At 35.2% G+C, this 7142-nt stretch overlaps 1 pseudogene; it reads right to left on the bottom strand.

The window, feature by feature from the left end:
- Positions 1–898: 898 nt before the first annotated feature.
- On the bottom strand, positions 899–1002 carry LOC121099903 (annotated as a pseudogene).
- Between the last annotated feature and the right edge of the window lie 6140 nt (positions 1003–7142).

Genomic DNA, 7142 nt, shown 5'->3' with positions numbered 1-7142 from the left:
TTGGCAGAAGAAAAATTGGGGGCACCCTAAACAGTAATTATGCAATTACCTGCAAAAGACATTGCTTATTTTTTAAATTTACTGTAAAATATAACTGCCTCCTTATAGCAAAAAACAATAACAATGTATTCCAGTGTTTACAACATATATAAAAGTAAGATACATGACGTCTGTAATGCAAAAGATAGGTGGTGGGAAATAATGGCTAAAACAAACCATATCAATAATTTCATTAAATGTTCTTATAATACTTCTCATTAGAACTATAATGCAAGCCATATATGGAATTGTAAATCTTGTAGTAGACACATTAAAAAAGAAAAAAGAAACAGGTGTAACTAATTTTAATAATATATTTTGTGCAACTCAGTATACACAATATATTATTACTTCACATGTAACCAATGTAAAACATATTAATGAGTGTTTTACATTTTTTTTTTACTAAATCTCTAAAACCCAGAGTGTATTCTACACTTACAGCATTTCTTAATTAGTATTAAGTGCTCACTAGCACATGTGGCTGTTTGCCACCATATAGAACAAAGTAGATCTAAGTCATGATAGTGGTGATGGTTATATGATCTAGCGCATTTGTCAAAACTTACCAAATTGTGTGCTTAAAACTGATGTTTTATTATATTGCATTATACTCAGCCTAAGACTTCACCCAAACCACAGTACAGAATATTTCCATCACACTTGAAAGTTCCCTCATGACCTTTCCAGTCAATCCCAACCATACCCACAGAAGTTAGCACTATTTCGATTTCTAACACCATAAGTTAGTTTTGCCTGTTCTTGACCTTTATATATATGAAGTCATATATCATTCATCCTTCTGTATATGTCTTATTTTATTTGACATGATATTTGGAAGACTCATTCATGTTGTGATATAGCTTATTATTTTTTTTTACTACTAAGTGGTATTCCATTGTATGAATACACTGATAAGAACAGATACTACACTTGATCTTAGCCAAAAGGCCGAGAAGCAATCCATTGTATGAATACAATTTAGGTATCTATTTTTCTCTTAGCAGACATTTGGATGCTTGCAGTCTTTAATCATTATGAATAAAGTCACTATGATATTATTGTACACAGCTTTTTGTGTATGTAAGAATATTTTTTCATAATACCTATTAATGTAATTGCTATGTCATGGACATTGCATATGTCATATGTATTGTGTTTATTAGAAAATGTCAAATGGTCTTACAAAATGGTACCATTTTGTATTCTCACCAGCAATTTGTAAGAATTGCATTTGCTTCAGATCCTTGCCAATATTTGGTATGGCCAGTCTTTATAAATTTTAGTCATTTCAAAAAGTATGCAGTAGTATCTCTTTGTAGTTTTAATCTGCATTTCCTTGATGAATGGTGATATTGAGGATCTTTTCAAATGTGTATTGATTATTATGTATCTTTTTTGGAAAGTGCCTGTTCATTTATTTTGCCCATTTTGATTTTGGGATGTCTGTATTTTTATTACCGATTTATAGAAGTCCTCTATTCTCTCTCTGATCATTGAAGTATCTTTAGCCTATTACTTATCCTTATGGGAGAGCATGTCAGATTTGTTTTACACATTACTTGTCTGATTATTTACTTTTATCTCTTCCTTCCTAACTGTAATACAGATATTAATTCTTTTATTGTATTTTCTTTAAATAAGTATGTTTCGTCCAGCTCACTTTCTCTCAGTCACATTTCCTTTTACATTCAATTATGTCATCTCATCTTCCATCTCTTACTTGATAATTAATTCAATATGTTGAAAGGGAAGAAATGGTGATTTAAAAGTTTTACTTCTTTAATAACAAAATATTGTTCCAAATGATGCTTGTGCCAAAATGATTTAGCAGAATCTTTTTCAATGTACTTTCCCCCACATTTTATGCTGATAATGCTTCTTAAAGCCCGTATGGTGAATTTCTATTGAATCTTTTCAATCTCCTCCGTTTTAGACTTTAAGCAAAAGGACATATTGAGGGAAGCAACTACAGACCAAATTTTTCTGTTCTAATGATGATTCTGTTAGAATGAGGAAAGGGCTCCTATTTCCAAGGACTGATGACCATGGAAAAGAGAATATATTCTTTTAGGTCTTTCTTTGCTAGGCGCTGTGCTTGAAAAGCTGCCACACAGAGAGTATAGTACTCCGTTGGCTTTTATCTGTGCTTGTAGTTTTTCTTAATGACTTCCCAACTTATAATTTTCCTCTATTATTTTGACCCTGATATTTTTTGCATCATTATGATATGTGGGCACCAATTTGATTTTTTAAAAAGCACAAGATGAGAGGTTATTCACTTGGCTGCTTCAGAAAGCAGATCATGGTCAATAGGTAAAGTGGCTTCTAACTGTGTACTACATCAAATGGCTTTTGTAATACTTATCATATCACATTATAGTTAGTTTTTTTTTTTTTTAAGTGACTGCTGGCTGAACTCAGAGCTCATTCATAGGCTGCAATAACTACCAGAACACTTTTTGCCAAGGCTTGTATTAAGCATTTCACAAGCAATATTTCTTTTAATTTTCAAGATAACATTTGAAGTAAGTACTATTATTACCTCTGTTTTACAGATGAGAAAAGTACTGATTAAAGGTGTTAAGTCACACAGCAAGGTGAAAATAAATGAAAGTAAAAGTCTCAGTAGGTCTTTTAGGGATGTAAAAAGCATTTTGGTAGAGTCTCTCCCCTTTGTCTTCATCATTTTTTTGCAGACTGAACTCTATATTGATATTGTTCAAGATGAGTTGCCTGAGTAACACTTTCTTATGGTGATTAATTTGTATCCTATGCTTTCCTGAGCACTGACATTCTAATGGTGCCGGTAAGTCATCATGGATAGAGAGGAGCACACAGATGGTAACACAGAACTCAAATCTCTCCTGTCCTTCTACAGCTTCAATTTCCATTTTTTTTTAATTTGTAAAACTATTTAATATCATCATGTGTGGTGCTCTTCAAAATTCCAAAAAAATAATGTAAATTCATATATAATTAATTATCCCTAAATACTGAAAAGCAAGAGCTAATAAAAAAAATCTGACCTGTAAAGTGAATCTTATTCTACTTTTAGAATTACTCACAATATCTTAATATAAGTGAATAAAATGAACTTCTTTGTTAAAGACATTGCATAGGCAAAGTAGGGAAAACATAAACCTTTCCATCTTAGAACGTTTGTACTAGTAAAATATAATCACTTTTATTAAACTAGACAGATCAACAAAAAAGTAAGCTTAAAAGAACTGTCCTGAAATCTCAGTACCATGCAATTCTTATCACATTTTTTTTTTCATAAAGACATGACAGGAAGGACAAAAACAAAATAATTTCAGATATATTCTCGTTGAGGTGTGTGGTGCGGGAGAGATGCAATTCATTCAACCACTCAATAGAATCCACCCTGTTTTAATGAATGCTATAATGTTCTCTAATTCTAGACATTTTATAGCTTCAAATACCTTTAAGTTCTTGCTAATTTATATTTTAGATGTAAATTTCTTGGCAGTTCTTAAAGATTTTTCATTAAAAAAAATTAGGATTCTGTCAGATGACATACCCTGCTAAATGGAAGTATTTCAGAGTACGTAAAGGGCCTACAAATAGCATAGACTGGGGGTTGACAAACTTTTTCTGTACAGAGCCTGATAGTAAATAGTTTAGGTTTCATGGGTCATACAGACTCTGTCAGACCTTCCAAAGTCCTTGCTTTGCAGAGTAAAAGAACCTTTGAGAAGGTCCCCCAAAAAATGACCATGCAAGGTGAAATTACGCAGAGCAATCTCAATAATTAATGGGTATAATTATGATTGCTCCATAACGTTTAAAATTTTTGTCAAAACATTAAATGGTCACAGCCAATTGTAAATGTACAGGAAATTAAGAAAAACAGTAAAACTAATATTTATTTAGTATACCATGACTTCAAACACTGAAAATGTGGAGAATTAAATTTTTTAAAATTTATTATTCTGGTTGTGATAGTGTATTATAGTTTTGGAAGATGTGTACCATTGGATAAAGGGCACAAGGGATCTGTCTGAGTATTTCTTAGTACTGCATGTGAATTTACAATTCTCTGAAAAATTGATTAAAAAAACTTAGAAGTACTTTGAACAATACTTGCTCTCTTCTTATTGTATAACTAAATATATGGAATGAGCATCTTCTCTGTGCCTTGGTGAATTGCCATGCTTCTTTCTAAGTTTGCATCAACTTCCACTATTTTATCCTTTGCTCTTTCAATTGCAATAAAATATCTCCAAATTTTCCTTTATTGTGAGGATTTTGCCAGTTTCACTTCCTTTGAGGCATCTTCATCTTTTTCATCACACTCACTTTACTTACTATGTTGATAAATTCTCCTTCATCAAATTCCTCTCTGGCTGTGTATCTAGAGTCTCTCTAGTGACAGTAATGTTAACATTCTCATGGTCAGCTATTGCTTCTCTAGCTTTATTTCTGTTATACTCAAATTTCACATCAAGCATTATTACTTTCTATTCAAACACTTTCATCTTTTTTGGGCCAAGTCTCTCTCTTTCTCGATTATCCATTTTTAAAAAACACCACGTGAGTTTATCACTAGGAAAGTAGGAGGTAACACAACAACATGCTTTTCCATCTGTGTGTGAACTGAATAGTAGATGCTCAAAGAGCATTTGCTGATTGGTCATTGATTATGATATGCATCTGTTATTTACACAGTGATTTGGGGACTGAAGAGCTAGCAGCAAAGTTTGTGCTTTATGGAATTACAGTTAATATAACATGGTAACTGAAACTTGAACCATGTTGTTGGAGGCCTGGTGTTATTTAATGAAACTGGTAATTGAGATTGAGCACGCCACAGAGTCATGCAAAACTAGGGCCGCCTGTACTCTCACATGTGGGCAAAAGAGTCGTCCAAGGCTGCTTATTTCAAAACTGTTTGTCTTCACAACAAACAAACACACACACACATAAACAAAAACCAAGAAACAAGTTCATTTTAAGAAACTGGCTTAAAAAGACAGTTTACTCTATACAATCTCAGGAGGTTAGCCTCAAAGATGGCACGTCAGAAGAAGGCTGAGAGGAAGACAGAAAAGCACAACAAAACTGAGATACAGCCAGAGGAAGCTGGAAGCAGCTGATGACAGACACCCTCAATCCTTGGGCAAGTAAGAATATCTCCTGGGAGTCAAGAAATCTAGCCGGGGCTCTGTAATGAGGGGGCACAGGACATCCCAAGGGAAGAATGGCTGCAAATCCATGGTAACAAAGGAGAACGAATCAACAAGAGAAGGGTGAAAAGACCTTCAAGCTCTGGGAGCCCAGCTGAACCTGAAATCATGGATTACAATGGACATGAGTGGCCTGGAACTCCAGGGCTGGGAGTGGGGGGATAGGACAAAAAGATAACATGGTGTGAGGAGATGGGAAGGCAGGGGAAACCTTGCAGAAAAGCCAACAAGGTCAAAATGTGGCTGCAGTGGCTGAACAGGGTTGGGACCATGTGGATACTAATGTTTGAGAACTGGGAGAAGACAGGGGATCAGGCAAGTATGGGAGTGGGAATGAGGGAGGGAGCAAGGAAGGAGGACGAATGGAGGTTATGAGCCTGAAAGGAATTTCAGAGTCTGAGTTCTCAGAAGTGGAACAGTTTGGAATGGAGATGAAACTAAAAGGAGAAACCTGAAATTGGCATAAAATACTTGTTGGAAGTAAGAAGACCTGAAAGTTCTAGTACTTATAATAATATTCAAAGTTAAGTTTATACCAACAAATGAAAAATCACAGTAGAAAAACTTTATTTATATTCTGAAACGTATTGACTTAAAATACACATTCCCTCACTGCTGTAAGAAATTTAGTCATGGAGATGTATTACCAACAACTGTACTGTTCTCACTAAACATAAAACAGAACTTACGAATGGTTCTGTTACAACTAAGTCTCATCTCAAGGAAAACTATGGGAAGATCTGGCGGTAGGCAAGCATCTAAATCACAAGCATTAGGTGCGCCTGGCGGCTCAGTCCACAGAGCGCACACCTCCTGATCTTGGGGCAATGAGTTCGAGGCCTGTGGTGGGCAAGAAACCAACTTAAAAAAAAAGAAGGAGGAGGAGGATAACAACAACAACAACTAGGTGGGTGATCTATAGTCAGATTGTGAGGTAGACTGTGAGGAAAAAATCATGTTCAACAGTCACTACCTGTCTTGCACACAATTAACAACCAACGGAAATACCTTGTGAAAAATACTGCTCCTAGCAGCCAAAAACGTCTAAAAATAAATCCAATAATTTAAGCGCCTAGATGATGAAAATTACAAAACGTTACTGAAAAGCAATAAAAAAGTGAATAAAAAGAGAAATGTGAAATACACAGAATTCCCAATCGGGGTGCCTGGGTGGCTCAGTCAGTTAAGCAACCGATTCTTAATCTCAGGGTTGGGAGTTCAAGTCCCATGTTGGGCTCCATGCTGGGCGTGGAGCCTACTTTAAAAATATAAATAAAATAAATAGTAAATTGTAAGCATGAGTTGAAAACACACATAATATATGCAGTCTCCACTCTCTTATTAAGCTGAAGAGGCATGACTTTTTTTCATTACCTCTTCATTGCTAAAAGATGTCACTTATTTTTTTTAAGATTTTATTTATTTGAGAGAGAGAAAGTGAGAGACAGCACAAATGGGGAGGAGAGGGAGAAGCAGGCTCCCCGCTGCGGGGCTAGATCCCAGGACCCTGGGATCAGGACCTGAGCTGAAGGCAGATGCTTAACCGACTGAGCCACCCAGGCACCCCTAGATTTATCTTTTATAAGATAATGCAAAGCATGGAAATGACACAAAAATATGTCAATAGGAACAATTAATTCTCATCTATAATTACATCCATAAAAGATGAAATTTACATCATCTACTACTGTGATACACAATACCCAATCAGAATAGTTTTTAGCAGGAAATTTCAGAGCTGTGAAATCTAGTTCAATTTTAATTTCTTCTCAAAGTACTTTAAGGAAGCAGTGTCAAGGGCGCCTGCGTGGCTCAGCTGGACAAATAATTGTTGAGCTGAAAACCAGCCAACTGTGACTTCCGTCAGTTAAGCATCTGCCTTCAGCTCAGGTC

The sequence above is a fragment of the Ursus maritimus genome, unplaced genomic scaffold (genome assembly GCF_017311325.1).
Source record: "Ursus maritimus isolate PB19 unplaced genomic scaffold, ASM1731132v1 scaffold_1, whole genome shotgun sequence".
In the NCBI taxonomy this organism is placed as follows: Eukaryota; Metazoa; Chordata; class Mammalia; order Carnivora; family Ursidae; genus Ursus; species Ursus maritimus.
This window is presented reverse-complemented; position numbering and strand designations above follow the sequence as displayed.